This window comes from Camponotus floridanus, unplaced genomic scaffold (genome assembly GCF_003227725.1).
Source record: "Camponotus floridanus strain SB8 unplaced genomic scaffold, Cflo_v7.5 scaffold44, whole genome shotgun sequence".
Classification (NCBI taxonomy): domain Eukaryota; kingdom Metazoa; phylum Arthropoda; class Insecta; order Hymenoptera; family Formicidae; genus Camponotus; species Camponotus floridanus.
The window spans coordinates 477,295-505,192 of NW_020229592.1; the positions used below are offsets into that span (position 1 = coordinate 477,295).

Here is a 27,898-nt window from a genome sequence, read left to right on the forward strand (position 1 = left end):
TTATATCTTATTCTGATGAAATCATTGCGAAAAGACAAACGGCTTTTGAAAGATTATAAAGAATAAATGAAAACTTAGAATTATTAAGACTAATTATTATAATAGAATAAAATACATGAAATATTTAGTATTTCGAAAAATAAAATTGAAAAATATTCCAGTTATACGTGATGGATAACGGCCAATGAATTGATGAGTAAGAGGAGGGATTGTCTCGCTATATCCCATAACGTTTCGAAATTGCATTTGCTGCTCTGATGACAATAATTGCGTGCACCATTTACCTACCAGTAGAACTCGACTGCACTCGCAGGTAATGTAATGGGAATCGTTCGATCTCGGCGCGGAAACTACTCTATAGTATTATTCGTATACATCCTGTGATCACTGTCTGGATCTAATGATCATTAAGCTTCGCGAACAAATACAAGGACACTTCAATTGTGGCCTTGATCAGCCAATAAGCACAACAAAAAGATCTTATTAATCGTAATTCGCACTTGTCAAATTTAAATATTTTAAATATTTTAAATATTTTAAATATTTTAAATATTTTAAATATTTAAATTTGACAAGTGCGAATTACGATTTTAAATATTGAAAAAATAAAAACTTTAGTAAACTCCAAATATTCGCAAATAAAATTTATTATAGCGAGCTTTCTTAGATTTCCTGATTTTTTCTTCCCGAATCATTCTTTTTTAATATACACAGAAAAAAAACAAGTGTCAAATCAAAACTTATATACTTAAATTAACACGTTCATTGTTTTTATAATCTTCTTAGAAAAATTTAATCATTTTAAATCTTAACAATATTATAGCTTCATTCAAGTAAGCAATTATTCAAGCAATTATACTTTCCTTTAATTAACGCGATATAATCTCATTTCAAGATTTCCATGTTAAAACTAAACATATTTTCAAAACAAGAATGTCCTTTTTTTCTGTGTAGCTTTTGCAAGTAACAAATAATAAATTAAATAAATTATAAATTGCTTACCTTCAGTTTTTCCACGATCTAATGCCTTGATGAATTCTGAAGTCCTTGATCATCTTTGATTGTTTTTTCACATCACTCACTCGCGAAAATACTTATAACGCGTGTTAATTGTCAAAATTCAATTGCGCGTATTTTACATGACACTCCTGACATTAATCGATGTAGTCACATTTAATGTAACTTTATTAAATTATGACGAAAGAACAATGCGAACATTACCGTCACGCACAATGATACACGAAAAATAAGCAATCAATCAACTTGACGCGTTGCTCGGGGATATTATTTCTGTTACGCTAATAAATACTTTCATATTTTAAAATAATCTTACTACTCCATATATTCAACGTACATGAATAAATAGTGAAATTATTACAGATAACCTCTAATCAAACATTAAAACGCGATATCGAAATCGCCAAAAACTTGTAATCAAAACGAATATTACAATTCTAGTAAATTTCCAAAACAAAATACCCGTATTATGTACTTGCATTAGTTAGCAATAATACACCCGTATTACTAATAAAGATATAAATAATCGATATATCATGCTTTTTCACTATCGTATCGAATAGCAGCGCGCGATAATCTTACGTGTCACTTATTGCGAGAATTAATCAAACGATTAAACCAATAATTGTAATAATTACAGGGAAGTGATCGCGATTAGATAATATATGATATGCGCCAAAAATAACGTCGACTGTTCAACTCGAATCGCGTCGCACAAATGACACAAATGTCTTATTATCAAAGGTGAACTTAGCCGCGCAAATGCCCTGTTGTCAAAGTTACCGTAACGCGAGGCGTGTGACGTCACAAGGTTAGGACGCACATAATCTCATTCGTGCGACGCGACGCAAGCGAACAGGTACCTTCGCGTATATCATACATCATCTTTCGAAATCCCCGGTAATTGTTACAGTTAATTATTGATTAATTAATTATCGATTAATTAATTATTGATAAATGCGACTCTGATTCAAGTATTAATGATACATGTGTTTTGCGCAATATTTTTGCTTCGGAAAATTAAATTTCGATCGTGCCATTTTCGGCCGGTATTACTCGATTTAATTTTCAAGCAGAGATTCGCTCTATCGATTATCGATTATTGTATAACGTGATAAATATCGACCGAGGGATTTGGGAAGATGTATTAGTTATGAACAGTGCCGCGAGAGAAAGCATCGCGTGAATTTGGCAGCTTGATTTTAATAAACGTATTCGTATTATTGTGCGTAGCGTGTGATATCGTAGTGATTCGTACTGTTTTTCTGTCATAAATGACGCCAACAGTGCCGTGTAAAGTGTCCTGCGATCATCGAATTTTGTCGATTGGTATAAACACGTGATTATAATTACCTTCGCGAGTGAGTGACATGAAGAAGCAAAGCTAACCAAAGGAAGACGAGATCTCTAGAGGCATCGGACGATGGCAAAACAACGACATGAGGTAAATGATATATATAACTTATTTTATTTATTATTTATTGTTATTTATAAAAGTAATAGCTTGTTGGTCTCTGTAGTAGTAATGTATTTTAAAGTATTGTGAAATATAAAACATACGAGATTTTATTAGATTTTAAATTACTTAAAAAATTTATAATAAAATAATGTTGCTATTTAAATATACATATATTAAATATTATTCAACATTAAAATTTATAGTATAATTATATATTAAGATTATATATATAGATATAATAATTAAAGATTTTTTATTTTCAAAAATTATATTAATCTCTTTATTAAATAATATTTAAATGATATTTAAAGTATTTCCTGAGATATTAATTATTTTACAATACAACGTTAACTTTAATATATTTTTATTTTACACAATAATATATATATATATATATATATATATATATATATATATATATATATATTACAATTGGCTCTTATATATTATATCACAGTAAATATTATATTATTTATTTTATAATTTCAAGATAATATTAATTTATAAAAGTAATATTAAATATATGTATATAAATAAATATTTTGCTAATTGTAAGAATCGAATTTGAAAGAGCATGCTTTAATCTTTTTTTCGCTATATCTGTGTATATATAATTAAAAATTTGTAGCGGTTATTTCTGTATTTTGTGCCAAAAAATAAAACTATGGCAAAAATACAAGTATTTTTTTAATTTTAAAAATAATATATTTATAAAAGAATATAACTTTTTAAAAATCAAGGCTTGGAAAAGTTTGTATATTTAAAAATACTTGGGCGTACATTCATATATAGAGAAAATTCCTCGATTGTTTCTTGCATTTTATATCAAAAAATGCAAGAAACAATCGAGGAATTTTCTCTATATATAAGTATTACGACATTCTTTGAGAGCCTCACGATAGGAAACATAGTTTGTCATATGATTAAAAGATTTAAAAATAATATGTACATCAAAAATTTATATATACATATGAACCTGAAAAAATTTCGGTATTTTTTTCCGCATTTTATGCGAGAAAATGCAAGGAGAATTTTTAATGTCCTCTACCATAAAAAAGAATAATTTGTTAAAAGTCAGGATTTAGAAGAGCTCTGCTTTTCGCTTGAAATATTTACGCAGATTTGCATATATGCTCAAAAATTCATAATTATCTTTTTTGCGTCTCATATAAAATAATATAATTTATTAATGAATTTTATTTTCTGGATGTATTAAAAAGCTGAGAGATTATGGATATATACAAGGATATATATATATATCCAAAATTCTTTATCTATACATACACATAAATAAACATATATAGAGAATACGAAAAAATTATCTTTATCATAATTCGTGACATGGAATTTAGTGTCATGATTTTTTTTTTCAAAATCTCTCACTTATTTTTATTCGATTATTTATACACCATTTATTTTAGTTACTATAATTAGATTATGGTCATCATACGAAATTGGAGTGTCTCATAATGATCAAAATTTAATTGCATCATTATAATCATTATGATTAAATGATCACCTAAATAAACAATTTTAAAAGAGAGAGAAAGAGAGAGATGATAAAGTGATGAAACTAAAGTCCACTTCGTAAAGTATTGTGAAGATTGCATGTCACAAAGTTGAAATTAGAAATTAATATCATATATAATATTACGTAAACTAATAATTCTATTGTACAGAATTTCGAGTTAATATAATTAACATTGTATATCTTATATAAGCGACATTTTGCTATACTCGATGTCTCACATTATCAGGTAGCTTTTCAATACCGCGATATTGGCGACGATATGGTTTCGATTTCAGAGAAACTTGTGTCGTTATACACAAAGGCATTACTACGTGAGGATGGGCTTCTAACTTGAATAGGATTCTATATCGACTAAATCCTTGGCCTACTTTGGGAACAATTCCTTCTCTTTTACAAGATTGTAACCGCGTGTCAAAATTCGCGAAAATTTATTGATCCTATGACCTTCCACGGATCATTTCCTGTCCTGACCTATCGCGAAAAGAAAGAAACGAAATTTGTACCAATAGGTCAATGATTGTACGCGATATTCCTGGAAAAGAAAGTTTTCGATTCTGAGACACGATTGATTACTTATTCGTGCAATCATGGAAAACACAGTTACTAACTATACTGAGGGAAAAATTTTTTTAAATCAAATAAATTTGTTTTCTTGAAACTTTTGCTTTAAATGCAAGGAATTGTTTATTTCATTTAAGCAGAAATATTTAATTTTAATTAAATATGCATTATATTAAGTACATTATTTTCATTTATATATTTTTTATATTTAAATACTATTTTCGTAAAATATATACTATAATTTATTAAATTAAATATATTATTTTTTAAAATTAAAAAGTTTAAAATTTTTGGGAATAAAAGATGCATTTTAATAAATATTTTGTAAAATTAAAATAAAAATATTTAATTAAAAATTATATTTTTTTAAGCATGTATATTTTTTTAAACATATGTAAATAAATACTTAACTTAAGCAAACAGACATTTTGAATACAAGTAAATACGTGATTATCCACCGAATAAATAGTTTTCTTGAGTTAACTAAAATTTTTTTATTTCAAGATAATTTTTTCCTCAGTGTAGTATTTACGAGAAAGAGAAAGAGAGAGTGAGAAATGAAGATTTCTTTTTCTATTTTAATATATATAAGAAAAACGAAAGATGACTATTGATTGTATTAATTATTTAACCGATTACACGAAAATTCAATACATTCATTACTTTCTGCTTAGGATATCAACACCATGTATAATTATATAAATTTATAATTATATATATATATATATATATATATATATATATACATCAAGCTTATTATTTATTTATTATACTATTTGAATATAATATCATTGGATTGTGTATTTTCTATTTATCGATTCATATATATAAACGTTGATAGAAAAATTATATATTATTTTCCATCTTATTATAGTGCTTTCATTAATTTTTTAAACAAATAATGTATTTTTTATTGTATCTCAAATTATTTGTTTCTATTTTATATTTAATAAATTTTTTGCAACGCTGCCAATATTATGCGTATAAGACGACAACATAAAAAAATCTTCTACAAATGAGGGTATTTCTTGACATCTTGTTAAACAGCAACACAAAAACATTCTCTGCTTTTATCGACGTTTATCCGATACGCTTGAATACGCCACATGTTAAAGATGAAATATGATAAAAGAAAAAAGATATTTGATACAAAAGAAAAAGAATGTTCGTAGAAATTACGTGTAATTTTTACAAAAAATACGCATTTCCTTATTAAGAAAAAATTGATTCCAAATTAATCAAAAAATCTATAAAAAGACATTTTGAGATATAATTAATTTATTATATATTTATTTATTATATAATTAATTTGTTATATATTTATTAATTTATTATATAAACATAATAAGTTAATGAAAAAAATGGCAGCAAAACTTTCCAAGTTAAGAATTAAAATAATTCATTTGATCGATTTAAACTAATGGTTTTTTTAAATGTTGCAAGAAGATAAAGGATTACAAATTGAATCTTTAATTTTAAATTTACTGCTTTTTAACGTGCTTTTATCCGAAATGATTTTTTTTTTTTTTTTGATCAGATAACATGATCACGAACATGTTCGCGATAAAAGATTGTGACAAATAGTCATACAAGCGCACAGATTATGTTTGCAGAGAGTTTTCGGAAAATGTACGGGAATCTTGATATTGCAACACGGGGGCTGTATTCATCAATATCGGTCGATTTGTCAGAGCTGCAATCGTATCATTCGTATCTCCGTATTTTAGCGGAGATACCTCGATAAACCCTTTTCAATCTATGCGCACGAGTTTTTATAGAATTTCCGGATCAACGTAGCGAGAGCAGATAAGTGTGCAACGCAATTGAAATAGAACCCAATCGCGTCCGCAATCGACAAAAGGTAAAGTTTATAATCGGATAGTCTTTGCTGCAGTTTTGAAATTAACCGGTGGAATTCATCTAATGCACAAGTTGTGCAACCGAACCCGTCAACTTTGAGTATTTTCTAAAATGATATTCACATTTAGATGCTGGTTAATTTGCAAAATTTTCACGAAATGCTGGTTAGTTTGCAAAATTTTCACGAAACAATCCGGAATGTTCGCGAAAATTGAACAAATTACAATCGTCGCGATTTACAGTTTCGAGAATAACCTACATTTTAATCAATAATCCGGTTGCGTAACGATTTTTGCGTTGAATTAATTCCATGATAATGGCTGTAAATATAATTGTACTCTCAACATCATCAATCTCTCGTATTTAGTAAAGATTTATCACATCGTATCAACGTCCAATAAATGTGAAAATATCCAAATTTTGTGTACACATTTTCTCTCTCTCTCTCTCTCTCTCTCTCTCTCTCTCTCTCTCTCTCTCTCTCTCTCTCTCTCTCTCTCTCTCTCTCTCTCTCTTTCTCTCTCTCTTGAAGAAAAAAATAACAATTTTTTTGTAAAATATAGTGCATAAATGTTCAAACTTTTCGGAAATGGAAGGGCGAGAGTTTTACAATAAATTTTTTTTTTGCTTAACTGAAAATCTGAAGACGTCTGAAAATTTAAAATATATGGATGGAATTTCACAAGTTTCTCTCGCGTTTGCTTTTGTATATAGATTCTTTGTGTAATTGAAGTTGATCTTTGTTCAACGAACTGCCTTAGGCATCGCAACCTATAAGCGCCTGAAAATCTTGCAATTGTCACGAAATAAGTTTCAGAGGATGCAAATTACAAAACTTTTTCCTTTATTCAATTTCAAGTAAATTTTACTTTAGCAGAATCCTTATTTGAAGATTTATTACAAAAGTATACTCACGTACAATTGAACATACATTTTTTTCAGCTGCATATATACTTTTGTAGTAAATCCGTACATTTTTTATATATCCTTGTATTATTTTAATTAATTTATTTTATTTTATCTTTATATTTATTATGTATATATTATGTATATATTTTTTTAAATAATGCAAGGATATATAGTAACAAGAAATATTCTCATTTTTCTCTACACATAATGCCTTATATATATAATTTAATTTTTAGAAATCAAAAATACATGTATGAAATCAACAAAAAGAAAAAAATGCTAAATATCTATACTATAGAGGTAGAAAAATACTTCTAAATCACTATTATGATACTACATATCCATATAATAGTTCGGTATAGTACAGTTTCTGAGCATGATAACCATCACTATGTACACAGAAAAAAAACAAGTATCAAATCAAAATTTATATACTTAAACTAACGCGTTCATTGTTTCGTATATACGCAACAATTTCTAATCTTCTTAGAAGAATTTAATAATTTTAAATTTCAACAATATTATCGTCTTATTTTAATATTGTAATTGTCACGTCAAGAATATATAATTATTTAATTCTACTTTAAGAAAATTATAATTTTGATTTAAAAAATGTTATTTTCTATCTAACATTGTTCCTTTTCCATTCAAGAAAATTAAATCTTAAATCAGAAGAATATATTTTTCTCGATTGAACTGTATAAAATGGCTTCATTCAAGTAAGCAATTATTCAAGCAATTATATTTTTCTTTAATTATTAACGCAATAATAATCTCATTTCAAGATTTCCATGTTAAAACTAAATATATTTTCAAAACAAGACTGTCCTTTTTTTCTGTGTATCATAGTATGTTGCATTTTATTTCTTGTATCAGACACATCTATATATGTATATTGAATGATGAACCTCTGTATTTTCGTCGATAAATTTCTATTCAAGGCAGAAATGAGGGAAAAAAAGCATTTTCGTGTTCCTTCATACTCCTGAAAGTCTTTGTTATTATATCGGTTTCTCTCAAAAGCGATCTTAAACTCCGTAATGGCAACCCGGTCTCTTGTGTATAAGAATTCCGCGCGCCCTATAGAGTCCAAAGAACGGCATAGTAATCGGACGAAGGTGAATAAAGCATCGACGGAGGTATCGAGTGAGGGAAGGAACTTATCGCGAGATACTTAATTTCATCGGCCATGGTAAAACGCGGTAAAGCGCGGCGCACACGCGATAAATCAGACGTAACGGTCGTAAGCAGCTTCCCAGAAAAATCCCTCCCTGTACAGAGCCGGTGTATCGAGTTGACCTTTTTACCGGGAAGATATATTTTCCAATTTCCGAATGACGTCGCCCCCGGGGGCAAAATCTCAGCGCGACCGGATAATAGAAAGCGAGTTTCTATATCCGCGAGTTGCTAAGAGCCCGCCGTTTAAGTCGTGAGATCAGACGGTTACCGATCCATCTTGGCTTACTGTAACAGCGCAAGTATACTGAAATAAAAACTGAAAATCAAGTACCTTGTAAGTTACTTTCGAGAGAAACCGACGTTTATCCAGCATATAACTGAATTCAGATAAACATCCGATAACATAAGAGACAACATAAATATACTTTATTTGTTAAGTCTCGTTTATTTAATATAATGGCATAACTAAAAATAAATACAAAATATATATAAAGTGTAATAAAAATAGATTGATTATGAAGATTATAATTATTTAAACTGTATATATACTCTTTGTTATATTAATTATTCTTGAAAAGCTGTTTTATTAATTCTTTCTTAATATTTTATTAACCTTGAGTGAGTGTATTTTTAAAAATAAATTTTTAAAAATAAATACAAAAGACTTAACTAAAAATAAATACAAAATATATATAAAGTGTAATAAAAATAGATCGATTATGAAGATTATAATTATTTAAACTGTATATATGTGCTCCTTATTATATTAATTATTCTTGAAAAGCTGTTTTATTAATTCTTTCTTAATATTTTATTAACCTTGAGTGAGTGTATTTTTAATTTCTATATTAATAAGAAAAAATAAATGCAGACTGATTTAAATTTAAATTTCAAATTCACAACACACACACACAATCATATTTGTACTTTAATATACATAAAATAGTACAATACTTTAATGTACATAAAATTTTTAAGACTCTATAAGAACTATCTTTAAGATTCTTATAATCTACTTTAGAGATTAAATTAGAAAAAAGCATTCTCTTTTCTAGTACAAAAAAATAAGAAATTGAACTGATACTTCAAATTGATAATAAAAAGAACAGGTTACAAAATAATATATTATTCTAGTTAAATAAATGATTTAATATTTGAATATAAATGCGAAGTTTAATTAGAGAGTGTTAAAGTTCATACTATATTATATAAAATAAAATTTATCTTTTCTTTTAACTATTTATTTATCTAAATAATTTATAAAATTATATTTTGATTTTCTAATATATAATTAACTTTAGGAAAGAAATAAGAAAATTAAATTTCGATAAAACATTGATAAAAATTAAGAGAGGTTGATAAAAATTAAAACAACTCATGCATGAATTATATAGCATTCAGAAGTCTATCGATTTAAAGATGGTAAATAATATGAGAGAGTTTTTTTTATTTTTGCATTCATATAATATCTATGAGATTCGAGTATCTCACACAATTTTTAGGTGTGACGGATAAAAGCGAGTCATAATAAATTCTATATATAAAATTTATTAAAACATGAAGCGATATATATAATAATGACAAGAAGCGAAGTAACTTGTAATTAATTAGCACTATCGTGGTAAATGACATAAATCCCAATGGACGCGCCAGGAGAGGAAACCGCTCGATGACACAATTTCAAATTTGATGGAAGCTGAATAGAGCGCGTCCGAAATAAAGGAGAAGAGGATGAGATAAGATACCAAAACGCAGTGTATGAACGTGGCAAGAGAAAATACCACGAAGAGGAGAAGTCCTTGTTTTATAAAGAGGAACGTGTTGCAAAGTATGGAAATATCCGCTGGGGATTTGAAGTTCAGTAAAGCATTAATTAAACTACCTTGCTAATTTCCGGAAGTTATAAACCGACAGTTTATTAATTTCCCTCGCGTTTAAAGGAATAAGCGTGATATCGAAGTTCCTTGCTCGGATGATTTTCTATGCCATGTAATTGTATGTTGATTTCATTCAACAAGAGGATCGAGATAGAAATCTGTGAATTCTTTTACGGAAAAGTTATTCAATGGACTTCGGATTTACTTGACTGTAAATTTCATCTTAAAATTATAAAATAAAGATTCTCTCTTACAATAGTCTTTTTCAAGATTTTCCATAATTCTTCAAACTAAATCAGAATACTCTTCGATATGTTTCTACTCGTGTTCCTAATAAAACATCGTGTTTTATAGTTAACAATAATTTGGCGTAACTATTAAGATCTTGCAAAGATTTAATATATTATATTTATCATTATCGAGTCTCTCTCATTAAAATCATAATGATGCGAATGCATACACGTAACTTTCAAAAGTTATTATCGTTTATATCGTTTTGCGCTCATAAAGAAACATTGATATGATTAACTAAAAGATTAATTATTGCTATTAATTATTGCTAAGAGATTCATTAATACACACACACACACACACACATATATATATATATATATATATATATATATATATATACATTTATAAGTTTGTATATGCGTAATTGCTTTAAAATAAAGTTTAAGTAATTAAAAAAAAAGAGTTACAAAATTTGCTAAATTATAAGTTTGTAAGCTAGCGATATTAACATTACATGCTGATATTTTCTTATTTGAATTTAATATTCCTTCTTTATATATAATTTTCGCTGGCTTATTTCTAACGTAAATGAAGACACACTTTCAGCGAAAAGAAAAATAAAGATATTACGTTAGTAAAGATATTACTAACTTCACGATTTTGAGTACTCGGAAGTGATTTTATTGGTGATGAATATTTTTTGCTTTTATTTCATGAAAGATAAACGCTAAAGTACATTTAACTATTTATCATATATAAAAACATATTTATTTTTTATCTTGATTATGTATTTCTGCGTCTCTTTTTCAACAAATAATTTCATATCTCTGCGTATCAAATTAGTAGAAATAATATATGATAATTATAATATAAATTAATATCTAATTTAAAATCTAAACAATAAATTTAACGTCATTAAATTTATAAGTATCTATCTCTTGTATACATATTACATAGTTTAAATAAGTGCTAAACTTATATTAAACATTGATACTATTCTATTATATTAAATCGGATTTAATTTTCTCGCTATATCACTATATCAAATTCTCAATTATATTTTATTTTAAATGGGCGGCTTTATCTTTTTAATTTAATTTAATTGTCTTTTTCACTTTGCAGTTAAAAAAATATGCATTAGAAAATACATATATTTGAAAAATATATATTAGAAAAAAAAAAAAATATATATATATATATATATATATATATATATATATATGTTTTTACTTTACAGTTTCATTTTACAGTTAAATATATTAGAAAAATATGCATTAGAAAAAATATATATATTTTTTTTCTAATGCATATTTTTCTAATATATTTAATTGTAAAATGAAGAAGACAATTAAATTAAATTATATATAAATTATATATACATATATATATATATATATTCTAATGTAAAATATAATTCAAATTGTGATCGGTTTTATAATGTAGACTTATCGTCTTAATTTTCGGTATAAATTACACTTGGTTAATTAATCATGATGCAAAAAAGTCATATCGAACGATACCATTATCGCTTGCAAGACACATTCGATATCTGTATGCTATCAAGTCATAATACATGCTCATGTATGTAGGGCATCGTCTGATTGAATATCATGATACACAGCTTCCGGCAATTAGCGATGTTCGGGCATGTTCATCGAAAATTTAGATTAAGGTAAATACCAAACTTGGTAATATGTCTGAAACTTAGTCATGATAATTTATTAATGGACTTGGATAGGGGGGAGAAGAAGTAAATCCTCTAAGCATTTGAATCGATGATTAACCGAGCTCACAAATCATGACTGTATCTCCTTGTTATTTCATTTTTTTTTTGTATCACAAATAAAAAATATATGAAAATAATAATATTCTTCTCATTTTATTATCGAAATGTTTCAAGTTGCGAACATTTCACAGCTAGATTATATACTTCCTCTTTTTTTATTTCGAAGTTGAATCATATTATTTACCGAATGATTATATGATAATGTAATTTCGACAATCATAATATTAATGTAATTTCGACAATCATAATTCATGAATCCGATATACCAATGGCATATTCCGAACACCAATTCTTCGCGTACTAAACTTCCAAGCGATTCCAGCGCTTAATCCCAGAGCGAAAATTCCGATCATATTAATTAAAATGCATACGAATCCGTGAGAGAGAGAGAGAGAGCAAGGGGAGAGAGAGAGCAAGGAGAGAGAGAGCAAGGAGAGAGAGAGAGAAAGAGAGAGAGAGCAAGGAGGGAGGGGGAGAGAACAAGGGGGAGGGAGAGAGTCTTCCTCGCTCCCTCCCTCCCTCTCTCTCTCTTCTTTCTCTCTCACTCCCCCCTCTCTTTTCCCTCTCTCTCTCCTCTCTCTCTCCCCCAGTCTCCTTTCTTTTCCCCTTTCGTCTTCCTGTCTCTTTTTGTTTGTCAAATTTGACGAGAAAGGGACACATTAATTTAGTCGTGGCGACAGAAAGTTGCGCCAGTCATTGCATTGCAGCGAGCCAAACGGGGATACCGTGGCCAAACAGATTCACCGACACGTAGCTCACGTTACCGCGTCCTGTCACCTCCGATTCATCCCCTGCTCTTCTTTTGCGTCGATTCCGACATGAAGCGCTCCACTGTGCGGCGAAGCGAGAGTGCATGAAACCGCGCACGAGGGTAATTTTGCGTAACTCACCGCCGCATACCCCGGTCAGGCTTGTCACCAGCAGCGGAAAAAGATTTCTGGCATGCGATGGTCCGCGTAGGTCACATTTTCGCGAGATCCACTCGCAAATTTTGTCGCGCAAAAAAAAAAAACGATCAAGGAGTTCAATTAATCAATTGATCTAAATAATAACTAAATTTAAATAAATAACTAAATTTAAATAACTAAATTTAAATAAAAATATCAACCAAATTCTAATGCTATTCTACATGCATAAATGTTATAAAATACTCAATACATCTAACTCTATTTTATATGCTATAAAATAATAAATTACTTTTTATGCACATCAAAAAAAATCTTAAAAATAATGTTTGAAAGATACTCGTATTATTCCTGTATCGTCCTCAATACATACTTACAAGTTTCATGAATATTGGATTTTATGATCTCAGATTTCTTTTATGACTTTTCATGTTTTTTATGGAGTTATATAAAAAATGAATATTCCTTATTTTTATGATAAACAATAATCTCTTTATTAAATATATCGCGAAGGCAAAAAAGAGAAGAAACAAAAGGATTAATTGAATTAAAATTTTTTTAAAGCATTATTATTATTCGATAGAAAGAGAAATATTATTTTCCGAGACAAATATTAGGATTGCCGGTGGTATATCGATTACATAGATATCGTGTTTGTTAGAGGACAGTATGTCTTCACAATGCTACATGGCAACCATAATCGTCTCACAGTAATAACCGTCGTAACGTTACAGATGTGCCGTCGTTATATATTATTGCTGTTGAGAGATAGTCTAATCGTTTCGTTGTAATTGATTCTCTAAATTACCTCGACCAGCTGACGCCATCGCGAAGTAACGTTACAACGACGTTATCGCGTTACCGTACATTACACCCGCATATGATTCCACCTATTACATTACCTTCATCATTCGGAAATAATCGGAAACGTGCAGGTGTTTCTTATCGTCAGTAATCTCCGATGCAACCAACGCGATTAATTAATCGTTATTGTTGCATCGCATTATTTTTATTTTTTCGTTAAAAGTCAGATGCATGATGTTTTTGATATCACTGATGGCAAAGGACTCTTCTTTGTAGATATATTCTATTCTCTCTCTTCCATTCGTCTCTTTGTACAGAATCTAATGCGATTAAGAGAGACTGGACAATACAAAGCAAATCTTGTATTGTACGTCAATCTTCGCTCATTGCTCTCGTTTGTTTCTTTCTGCAAAGTGAATGACACACGCAATCCCATTGAGACACACGTATCAAATCAAGGTACAATCAAGTTGGGTTATATAAAAGAAGAAAAGAGTTGAATTAATCGAAATAGTTGGTCTAAACTAAATTCTCAAATTTCAGGCAATCTGGTTCTCTTTATGATTGTTTGACGGTAGATCGACGATTAGAGTGGATAATAGCTTTGTTGTTTTGGCACTCGCCGCAAGGCATTTCCGTTTATTTGACTTTCCTTTCACAAGCACAGTCATTTCATATAGTCTTCTCATACCATTCTCATACCAGCTCCACCTCTGCAGCTTGCTATTCGCCCTACGCGATAGCCCCGTCTTCCTCTCTTTCATATAATTCGTACATTTTTCTTTTTTTTATCATTTCGTCCTTGTAATATAAAACCTGTATTTTAAATTCAGTTTTCTATATTCTAGCTTTTTACAAGCATATTTATTTTCTTAATTGGATATAAATAATTTACTTTCCGATATAAATAATAGGCTTATTTTTTTCATCATTCTTAAATTATCTGTTTTTTTTTTATTTCCACTATTATTTTAATCTCTAGTTTTTATTTTACAATTTTCGTCAATTAATATTATGCAGTCATATTCCTATTTGTTTATTTAAGTAAATTTAACAATAAGAATCGTTACAAGTAAGAATGTATGATTTATTCTGCTTTATTCATTCGCTCTGTCTGTTTTTATGTTATTGTGTGCATTTCGAAAATAAATGTGACCTGGTCATGAAAAGTATTTCAGGTAATCAAATCTATCTAAAAAAGCATAATTAGATTTAAATTAATTTCGAAATATCAGTTACTATTAATTATATTATTACCAGTAATTACTATCAGTAATTAGTGTAAAAAATATAATATACATAATTATATGAAGTGAAGAGAAATGTGATGAAACATAGATTACAGTTCTTGTAGTTTAAAAATTTAAAATAATTAACATCGAAAAATTTAATACACATTATCCATGAAACATTTTTTTAAAAAGATACTTTAAATTTTACTCTTTTAGTCATTTTTCATAGCATTTTTTTCGATTTTACGATTTTGTCCCTTTAGAATTCTGTAGATTTCAAATTTTGCTCCTAACACTGACCGACCATTATCATTAATAGCGATAAACATTTAAATAGAGTTGCATTAAAAGCGAAATGTTAAAAGGGAAACATTTATATGCATACATATAATTCATGGATTAAAACAGCTAATGCAAACACGTGGAAAAATCTGAATTACAAACATGCAAAAATTCAATGTGAAATATATGTTAATCCGAAAACTGCATATCTCTTTATTATCAAGTCATTAAAACTATGAAACTTACGAAAAGAAAATTCATTATTAAATACACAATAGCGTATACGAAGAAAAACGAGAAATCTACAACAATAAGCAACAAAAAAATGAGATCATTTCGCAGAAATCGCGGAGATGCAGTTTTGTAGATATTTAAATTAAAAATCCGTAAGAATTGTGAAAATATATAGAGAAAGAGTTGAGCAACTTAATTGTAATTATGTGTCTATTCATTTGAAATCTGACAAATGGACATTTATATAGGAAAAAATAAATATTACAGAAAGTCACATATTCATTTGTTATTTTATGGAAATGCACGCATTAGGCGGAATCAAGTACAGTTGACAAGTTTCGATTAAGCACTTATTCATTGAGTTGCATGGAAATGTTTCGATGAAAGCCGAGTTATTTCGCATATATCTAGATACGAACCAACGTAGGATTGGAAGAGCTTAACGCGGGCGTTATTGTTGTAGTTTGCATGTTATTTTCATTCGGATTCACTCAATATATATATATATATACACACACGATTCATTCCATTCCATAATAAAATCAATAAATTCTCTGCAAATATTAGTTCAGAAATGCATGATTTTTATTATTCGAAAATTTAATTTTTCTTATACATATTAATCTACGTTTTACAATAAGAAGTATTAGAAAAGAAGAATCAAAGTATGATCGCTAGAATTAATCACTATCTTAATATAACAAAAATGTATACAAATAATATTACAATAAATAAAATCAGCAAATAATACAAAATTATATATAATTAATATTATATAAATTATATAAAATTATATTATATAATAAATATTATAAATATTATATAATATTAAATATTATATAATAAATTATATAAAATTATATAATATTAAATATCATATAAAATTATATACAAAAATTAATAAAATTAACTGTTTTGTCTTAGATAACTAGATACTTATCAGCTTCCTTCTTCCTCTGGACGATTTATTTACTTTATCGACAATATTTGCTTTTATATTTTATTTTATAATATGACATGATATCGCGACTGGCTGGATCAATAAAAGCGATGCCGGCCTTTTTTTTTTACACATACTTGCGCTCAAAGGGAAATGGAAGCCGGATATTGTCGTCGGGCGATCATCCTAAAATATTCATGCGCGGCGTCCGAAATTCGCACAAAGTGCGACAAGGCGAAGCGAAAAGTGACATCTCTGCTGCGAGGCACCCTCCCCACGATGGTTTATTTATAACCACTTTTCAACAGTTAACCCGCGACCGCACGTGCTCACACTCATCCGTCCCTACCTTCATTCATTCCCGCGCTCGACCCCGCTCATTCAACTCACACACCCGTACTTTATTTCTATGCAATATAGGACGGACGCCGTGTACTTTCACGCTGTTCTCGTCTGCAGTCGAGCTTAACAAGGGAAACGCGTAACAAACAAGCAATTTATATCCCTCGTGTCGCGATCGTTGGATACCGCTGCGAGAGATACAGTTTTTTCCGATTTCTCTTTTCCTTTCTCTCTCTCTCTCTTATTTTTCCTATTTTCCCCTGCTTATTATCCGTTTCTCCCTCCCTCTACTACGTTATTTATTTTGCCATTTAACTCTAAGAATACTGGCTTTTGATTTTAATAGCCTGCGCGATGCATATTTCATTGCAACTTCATCTCAGCACTAGTTGCCTTTTATTTGATAGGAGAACAGATTGTCCCCAGAAGTATATGACTTTGAAGATAAATCTCATTTTTCACTCTAATATTATTTTAGATATTGTAATATGTTAGTTTGACACACACAGCTAATAAGCGAGAATAAGAATTTTGTCGAATTCACATGAAAAATCAATGCGATAAGGCTTTTAGAATAGCTACATCTTATAATATATTTATCAAACATAACTATAACTAATTACTTTAAATAAAAAGTAAAATACCGAGTATTTTTTACGTCCGTCAACTTTGTCTTGTAACTATGAAAATTTTATTATTTTCAAAAATAATCCTCTCTATGATATATATCGCTATAACGCTTTGAAAAAAATTAATTGTATTTATTTCAATTTAGATTAATTAAAAATTGATTGATTATCATGTAACATTATAATTCCAATACAATAGAAAAATTCAAGATATTTAGTTATTACCAAAATAATGTAAAGATGTCATAAAATAATAATTTCATCATATCTGTCCTCGTACAACATTCTTATCAAATCGTATCTTTTTATTGTTTTATCTAATTCACATGAAAAATATATCGATTACTGTTCCTTTTTTTGTTTTCATATTTTTTAAATTTAATTCGTATTTTTTAAATTAAATTAAATTAAATATTTTTAAAATTTAATTTGTATAATTTATTTTGGATTTATTTTCAATTGTAATTATAACTTTTTATGTTCTTCATTTCTTCCTCCCTCATTTACTTTTCTCTCATATCCCACTGAATAAGTGAGCAAGTAGACGAAATAAGACAATGCGGATGCAGACGTATCTCTAAACGCTTTTAGCTTGGTCAAAATTTACCTTTATCAATAGCGCTACTTGCTGCCACATGCTTTATTTTCATGCAAAGCGAGTGGGCTTCTATTACGCTCTTGCGCAGTCGAGTGGAGTGGTATACATGTATACAATTGACGATGCAAACATGGTGACCCGGTAATTTATTCTGTGATTTACGATGGCCGAATTCTTTCCTTTATTTTCCATTCACACTGCAAATTCCCCTATTTTTCATTCGCAAAAGCATGTTATATAAAACCGATGTTATGTAAAAAATTGCTTGTTGTTATTCATGTTAATATTTTTTTTATGATTCTTGATGATTTAGTATCGATATCTCTAATATGCAATATATTTTTGGAAAAAGTTATTGGACGCACTATATAAATATAAAAAAATTACACAATAGCTGATAAAACATCTCATCTATTGTCACTTCTGATAACATCAATTGTTTTCTGATAACATCAATTATTTTTGGCCACAAAATTTAAAACGTGTATTTTTTTTTAATTTAACGCATTTATTACATGTATCGATAACAAGAAATATTTATGATTTTACAAAAGACCTACAATTTATTGCTAATAGTCTCGGTATAATGATCGCGGCAAAAAAGTTGTAAAAAAGTCAAATGAGTTTTCACGTGCAAGATTAATACCTGAGATAAATGACATCGGATATATTATATGCAGTAGAATGTGATGGATCTTTGAGACTGAATCATATAATGGAAATATACAGGGTGTATCTTAAAAAACTCGCACTAAGCAAATAGCGTTATTCCTGATTGAAAACCGAGTCGAAAAGTCCTGAACCATTTTTTTCCCCAAGATTTATTAAATAATTAATCAGATTTTAGTATTAAAAAGATTTCTGAAAAGATGAATTGTTTAAAAATTAACACAAAACAGTTTATTTTTTTGCTTATCCAATCTTCATATGTTGATAACGAGAAAGTTTGTCTTTTTATTGGCGCGACTTTACTCATTAATTGCTGCTTTATTAAGCATTATGGAAAAAAATGGTTGAGAACTTTTCGACTCGGTTTTCAATCAGTAATAACGCTATTTGCTTAGTGGGAGCTTTTTAAAGGATTATGCCTAGTTAGCAAGTCGGAAAAAACGTATTTTTGGGAATTAAAAAAAAACTGTTGGGTATTTTTATTTCATCGATTCTTTATCATAATATATATCTAGCAAAGAAGTTTTCCTAATTTTTTCAGTTAAAAATATCGAGAAATATAGGCACAGTAGCTATATTCCAGACATCTTTTTTCGAAGGCGCTGGCGGTGAGCAAGATTACTCAGAGCTGGATCATCTGAGATAAAAAATTCAAAAAGATTTAACTTTCGTATGAATTGATCTAGTTCGTGAACGAAGGGATTTTAATTTTGATGAAACCTTTTTTTCATTAACACAAAAAATTCGTATTTTTGCGTCAAACGTCTGTCACATTATCAAAAATCAATTTTTTATAAAATCCTTCGTTCACGAACTAGATCAATTCATACGAAAGTTAAATTCTTTTGAATTTTTTATTTCAGATGATCCAGCTCCGAGTAATCTTGCTCACCGCCAAGCGCCTCCGAAAAAAAATGTCTCTGGAAAATAGCTACTGTGTCTACATTTCTCGATAGTTTTAATTGAAAAAATTATGAAAACTTCTTTGATAGATATATATTATGATAAAGAATCGATGAAATAAAAATACCTAACAGTTTTTTTTTAATTTCCCAAAAATACGTTTTTTTCGACTTGCTGACTAGGTATAACCCCTTAAGATACACCCTGTAGATTATTTAACTTATTGATAAGGCGCAGTCGTTTACTGTCGATACTTTGGTTGCGATAGAACACAATCGCGGGCTAGTTGTCTGTTTCTACCGTATCGATCACGTCGTAACGAACGTTGGGTCGTTCTCCTGGTCCGTTTGGCCAATCGTTAGATAAGATTACGGCAGAGTGGATTGTCCCGCATTCCCTGTCCCACATTTATACAAGAGGCCACACGCATACGACGAATGCGCCGGTAATTTATGTTACCAGCCGTGCTTGGACGAATAATACATCTCTCCACTCTCTCGCTTCTTGTTTTTGAGTCGCGATTATTCACCGCCCGAGATATATCGTTCCAGACATTCTCTGCACACGAAAATACCATTCGAGCAGAGGAGCCGCTTCTTCCGACACGATAAGTCTTCCAACAGACCTTTTTCCGGCAAATATGTCGCAGAGCGATATTGCGACAGCCGAAACGCATTCGGCGCTTTAAAAACGCATGTTATTTCTGAAAACACTCGGAAAACTCGTTCTTTATTAGAAATGTTTGCCCGCAGCAAGACCGCAAAAAAATTGAGTTCAATATATTACAAAATAAAAACAAATTCCTTTCTAGCGTCAGCGAGAGCGCAGTGTTAAAAAGGATTAATTGGATTGCATTCGTTAGATAAAAAATATAGCAAAAATATAGTCGAATTGGACGGCTTTGTTTGCGCTGGCGACCGGTATTAATATTTCTGGTAAATTATAGAATGCCTCTTTTTTGCAACGCAACAGCTCGTTGCTGCTTTGCAATGTTGTTTTTTCCGATGTATATAATACACGCATGCATTGTTAACATAAATTAATCCATCTAATTTTTGTTATTTATGTGTCAACCGCCATTATATGGAAATATGTCACGAAAAAATATGATCTTGATGCTCATTTTGCGACTAATTTTTGACTCGCGTTAACTTATTCGTTATAATTTATATTTAAAGTGAATAAAAGAATAATCGAGAAAACAATTCCACTTAATAAACACGCGATAAAATGAATGAAAATGCATATAATCGCGAAAACAATAAAATTATTTATCATTAACTATATAAAAAATAAAAATAATGAAATTTCTTTGCAAAAAAATACAATTGTTTAAACGCAAAAATATCGTAAAATATAATATAATATAATATAATATAATATAATATTATGTATAGAATATATATAAAGAATACTAGAAAAAATATATAAGATAAGATATAAATACTTAATAAATTAATATAATATTATTTAAACAATATATGTAAAATGTTGTTAGTATTGTCTGAATTATAACATTGAATTTTAAAATATGTATAATATGCAATTAAAAAAGATTGTCCTAGTTTGCAATATATAAAATATAAAATTGTGATTTAATTATATTTTATAAGCTTTTATTTGAAATAGGAGACAAAAAGTATTGTATAGTGTGTACATAAAATAATATTATATAAAATTTATTTAAATTAATATTTCAATTCAAATTGCACATATGAGAGAGAGAGAGAGAGAGAGAGAGAGAGATTGCTAAATTTATTTAAATTTTACATCAGCAAATATAAAATTCAAGTTCTGTTTTTGCACACACATGTAAATTTTGCAAACAAAGATATTATGAATTAAAGCTTTCTATATAATCTATATTGCTAATATACAGGGTGTATTTTAAAAAGCTCCCACTAAGCAAATAGCGTTCCTGATTAAAAACCGAGTCGAAAAGTCCTGAACCTTTTTTTTTCCAAGATTCATTAAATAATTAATCAGATTTAAGTATTAAGAAGATTTCTGAAAAGATGAATTGTTTAAAAATTCACACAAAACAGTTTATATTTTTGCTTATCCAAATCTTCGTATGTTGATAACGAGGAAGTTTGTCTTTTTATTGGTGCGACCTTTTTTTTCCAAGATTCATTAAATAATTAAAATCAGATTTAAGTATTAAAAAGATTTCTGAAAAGATGAATTGTTTAAAAATTCACACAAAACAGTTTACATTTTTGCTTATCCAAATCTTCGTATGTTGATAACGAGGAAGTTTGTTTTTTTATTGGCGCGACCTTTTTTTCCAAGATTCATTAAGTCATTAAAATCAGATTTAAGTATTAAAAAGATTTCTGAAAAGATGAATTGTTTAAAAATTCACACAAAACAGTTTACATTTTTGTTTATTCAAATCTTCGTATATTGATAACGAGGAAGTTTGTCTTTTATTGGCGCAATTTTACTCATTAATTGCTGCTTTATTAAGTATCATGGAAAAAAATGGTTCAGGACTTTCCGACTCGGTTTCTAATCAGGAATAACGCTATTTGCTTGGGAACTTTTTAAGATACACCCTGTATATAGAATGCATATATGCGCGATATGCGTCAGCCGACAAAACGTAGTTATCGAGTTATCCTCTCGAATTGGAGTTGTCATTGAAAATAACATCTGACGAAAGTGTATGTACATGACGTATCAGTGATTGTTGGTGTTCTCGACATCGGTGTGGAATGAACACTCGTGTGTGCGACGTGCCGTCATCGTCGTGTGGATATCGGAAAAGCATTCGTGTGAATCTTAGGGGACTCAGGAGAACGGCGGCGAATCGCTTTCTTCGCTCACACCGGAAAAGCGAAAATGCCAAACGAAAATCCGTGACAAAGACGTGTGATGCTATACGGCCCGCCTATGTGCAATGCGTTTCTTTTGTTGAACGACTATGCAAATATTTCCGAAGACGCAACGGAATAATACGCAAGCGGAATCGTTTCGTGTACGGAGAATCGATTCCGCAGCTGGATTGGTTACTTTGCAAAGAGATTCATTGATAATAGAAGTTACCGCATAAACAAATTGTTTTTACAGAGCAGAGTTTATCGGAAACATAAATTGAAATATTGAAATAATTTTATTGAGAAATATTGAAATAGTTTTTCCAGAGATTTATGTAATCTTCATTTGACTTTATAATACGATGATATCGACTTTTTCATCAAACGTATCTGAGACTTTTAGCATATTTTGTTCATCGCGATATGAATGTTAAATAATAAATGAAAAAGTTATTAAACTTTCTGGCAATCATTTTTTAAACAAATCCATATGAAAATAAGATGTACATAAAATATAATGTTTTATTAGAAATAGCCAAAGCAATTATTGTCAATTATCGCTTAATTCCACGTGTGAAAACGATATGCAAGTGACGCTTGCAATAGCCATCGTATTATTTTCTGTTTCTTCGCAATTTTTAATCGAGCTTTATCTATTTATGTTGTCAAGCTTGTACCCCAGAGAATGCGACAAAAAAGTAATCGAAGACTGTTTAAAATATGTAGGAAATGTCCGCGCGTGAAACAAACTCGACGACCCACAATTTGCCAGCAACGATACTACGAAAAATACGTTTGAAAAAAAATATATATAAAATGAATTTGTAAAAAAGGGCAAACAGATCAGATATATTCTCTGTGACAGATGGATCAACCCGTGGGTAAGTCCCAATAGGGAGTGCCTGACAGTTGCACGACTATAAATCTTGATTCTCCCTTGGGACGAGTCACAATCGATATGAAACGAAGAGAACCGAGCGAGGCTTTCATCGTTACCATCGCGTGGTTGTTAATGAGGCTTTGCGAGAATTATAGCACCAAGTAAAGAGCGACCGCAATGAAATTGTGAAGATACACATGATGCATTAATATACAGGGTGTCCCAGTTATCTTTCGTCATCTTTCAAAGACTCCTGGGAGATCCTGGAAAATTTCTGGGATCATCCGAAGACGATTTTTCCTCAACGAAAATGTCGAGGCACTAATAATTTTCGAATTATAAGTGATTGGAAATAAGCGGTTTTTCATAAACTAAGCTTTTTGTAGAAATAAAATATTTACAAAATCACATTCTTTGATTGATTTTAAATAGAGTTTACTTTACTTGAGTTTTAATTTAAGACTTAATTGCAAAGATATATGATGACAAAAATCGGGAATATGCAAAAATGATGGCCTTCATTGACATTTTCGCTGAAAAAATCGTAGGAAAAATTATCTTCAAATGATCCCAGGAATCTGTCTTTGAAAGATGAGGGAAGATAACTGGAACACCCTGTATATGTTAATGCATTGTACATGGATATTTATTGTGATTGTACCATTAATAATTGATATTTTAAATAATATTTGAAATGTATATTTTGTTTAATGCCTATTAATTATCTAGCTTTATGTCTACAATTCTAGAATGTCTATCTTTAACAAAACTCTATAGGGATACGCCAATTTTATCTTACACTTTTCTATGCGAGTAAAATATGGATTCCAACAATTTTCAACCTATTTTTATACATGAATATCAAAATATTTGATATTTAAAAAAATAATTCTTGTGAGAAATCTCTTAAATATCGCGATGAAAGAGCGAATTGTTTCGTGCGTCGTTATTATTTTTTTTCGTATAAAAATATCATTAAAATATTTTAACATTATATTTTTTAAATATTTTTATAAAATTAGATTTTTATATTAATATATATAAAAATTATTTTCTATATTTATAATATTTCTTAAAATATTCTTATAATATTTCAGTTTCATATTTAAACAAATTCTTTTTTATAAGTTTTTTTAATTAAGTATTTGTATTTAAAAATTAAAATCTGTTTAAGAAGTTAAAATTTTAGCCCACAATCATTATTTTTTAAAATATTAATTATTTTAGACATGATATTTTTATAATTTGTATATATTTGTATTTTGTACGTTGTTGTAATTTTATTGTGGGTATGCAGAGTATATAGAATATGGGAGCTAATTTTTTTATTTTAATTTCAAAGAATAATTAATTTAAATTATGTCAGATTATATCATATATATATAAATATACATATAAAATATAATATATATAACATATAAATTCTGTTCTAAATAAACATTATTTCACAGATTATATAAAATTTTCATGCAAATGATAATAATTAATAATCAGCTTGTTAAAGATTTGTAAATGCATTAAGTTGGCAGCTAATTCTCGAAATGTCACGCAATTTATTCATTTAAAACAGAAATCGTAGCGATAAAAAGTGGGAATTATAAATTATCATTTCGTTGCAAATAATAATTATTTTTATGACTAATACCATTATTTTTTAATAAATTTATGAGCGCTCTATTTATCGCGCTTGCTTTTATTGCCTTTTATTCTTGTATTATAATTATTTTTGTAATGATTTGTACACATATTTGTGTATTTTCTCTTATATTACGATCCATCGACATTAACAATCAATCGAATGCTGAATATTTAATTCAATATGTTGATGATTATTTATTTTCTGATTAAACGAAATATTCGTAATATATATCTTATAATTTATTTTAAAGTTAATAAAATATTTTGTAACGACAAATTAGTTAACGTGTGTGTAATGCTTATTTTTTGAGAATTATATCGTATTCTTTTGCATCGGGAAAAAGAGAGATGTCACATATATAAACATAATCTTTTAATTATAAAATCAATTATAAATTATATTATATTAAAAATCATATAATATAACTTTTTCATTAGGTATTCCTTGACGTTGGTGGAAGAGCTTACCTGAAGAGGAAACTAAATATCCCAACAACCCATTGCAACCAAAACAATTCATTGCACGAGTCGATATCAATAATTAATCAAATGATTTACTATAGCGAGCACATTCGATGCATTGAATATTATATCCGTTTGTTATCATGCCCAAATGATGCGTCACGTCTTAATTAGTTCGGGAGTGTCGTATCGCGTGTCCATTTGTTATCTTGCTACAGATAGTTCGTCGTGTCTTAATTAGTTCGGGAGTGCCGCAAAATATCGCGCGTCCATCTTTATCGTATCATATAATGAACAATAATGAATTATATTTTCGCGAGTGCAACAAATCTTAATAATTTGAGAGGAGAAGGAGACCTAGGAGATGTCAGATGATGGCAACTTTGGGGTAAATAATTTATTTTTTGTATATTATTCTTACATTTATATATTATTTTTTATTAATATTGCATGTTTATTTCTGTTTATTTAGTTTATTTATTTGAATAAAATATTGTTAAATAAGAATTTTTTAAAAATTTTTATATAGTATCATAAATGTTTAAAAGGGATAATTATTTCGGAAATTATATAATTATTCCATTAAATATCCGTTTACTATTATATTCATTAAATTTTATATATATATATATATATATATATATATATATATATAATTGTTTCCTTTAGAAGAATAAAGAAAACAAATGCAATACTTTTTAAACTAAATACATTAAATTAATTTTATATTATTTTATAACTTATTTTTATTTTATTCGATGCATATATACACAATAACAATTATTTTAAATATTTGATATTTTGAGCGCTTCTATAATTTAAATTTTATATGTATAACTTTATATGTTACAGATCAATATACATAGCTTCAATGTAGTTAATTCTGCCGTTGTGCATCCGATTGGTGAGTGATAAGAACTTTTATTTTATTTATTAAAAATTTAAAAAAATAAATAAATATCGAATATATATTCAATTCAATATTTGTGCAATAAAAAACTGTATATTTATCCTTTCAAAAATACTAAAAAAAAAATTCATATTTTAAATAACTGTTAAAATTTATTTTTTAAAAGAATTTATTAAAAATATTTCAAAAATGTAAATAGATATTATGTTAAAGTCGTATGTTATAAAAGGATAAGTGTATACAAATTTATTTGTGTGTATATATATGTGTTTTTTTTTACTATAGAATCTTGAAAAAAAAGTTTATTGCAAAAACATGTCTACTTTCATAGTAATGCAGTTTTAACAAAGACATTATTGTGCAGCACATGGCACAATTTACAGAACTTTTATCGCGGACGAGAAGAACGTGTAAATGTAGACTTTTATACACCGTCCATAACGTGAAACTTAGCACTAAGCTTAGCTATTTCCACCTTGAAGCAGCACGGTTCATCTATCCGCGAGCGCGCGCGCGAGAGAGAGAGAGAAAAAAAATGAGCACTCCAAAGACCCAGCTAATCGCGTACTTTTATATCTCTCGACCAAAAGAGTTCGTCCTTTTACGAGACACGCAGAGATAACGTTTAAGTTGTCTCGACGACCAGTCACACACTTTTTTTACGACACAATCTCAGACCAATGAGGTAGACCAATGTCCGTAACGATACAATTTTCTGAACCACTTTCAAAAATGCGTTTATAAATAACAAAAGTTAATAAAAATTTAATTCAATCACACACATATTGCTATAATTGAATGTTAAAAGACTACAACATACAAGATCAAAATCAATCTTTATTATAGGGATATTATCATATATATGATAAGCCATGCAATTGGAACAGGTTCTAGTATCTGTTTCATTAAAGATAGAAAGAAATAGTAGAGGCAAAAATATATTGATGGTATAACTATTTCTATTTTTCGATTAACTCATTTTTTTTCTAAGTGTAACAATACACCAAAAAAGTTCAATTTTTTTCTTTAATGGAATCATATTTTCTTTAATATAAATAGATTCTTTTGAATATTGTGCACAAAATAACAATAATAGGATAAGATGTTCAAATAAGAAATATTTCACAAGATATTTAAAGTTTTTAAAAAAGGCATACATTTTAAGATGTTTAAACATATTATTATTACATAACAAATATTTTGTAATAGATTTCTTTATGTTCTTTATTATAGCACAA

The 27,898-nt window shown here is 28.6% G+C and overlaps 1 protein-coding gene and 1 long non-coding RNA gene across 7 annotated transcripts in view; one reads left to right on the forward strand and one right to left on the reverse strand.

Annotated features, from left to right (window-relative positions):
* The window catches only part of LOC105248646 (glutamate receptor ionotropic, kainate 2), a 252,433-nt gene that overhangs the window by 167,896 nt on the left and 56,639 nt on the right, over positions 1 to 27,898 (reverse strand). The window contains exon 1 of one of the 6 annotated variants that reach the window (XM_025411844.1): positions 1,003 to 1,193. The exons of the other annotated variants lie outside the window; for them this stretch is intronic. The gene's annotated coding sequence lies outside the window, so the exon portion shown is untranslated. Of the gene's footprint in view, positions 1 to 1,002; positions 1,194 to 27,898 lie in introns of those variants that run through there. 6 annotated transcript variants of the gene reach the window in all.
* LOC112639049 lies at positions 2,271 to 26,654 on the forward strand. Its single transcript, XR_003123264.1, has 3 exons — positions 2,271 to 2,461; positions 25,727 to 26,138; positions 26,603 to 26,654. It is a non-coding gene; the product is annotated as an uncharacterized LOC112639049 (long non-coding RNA).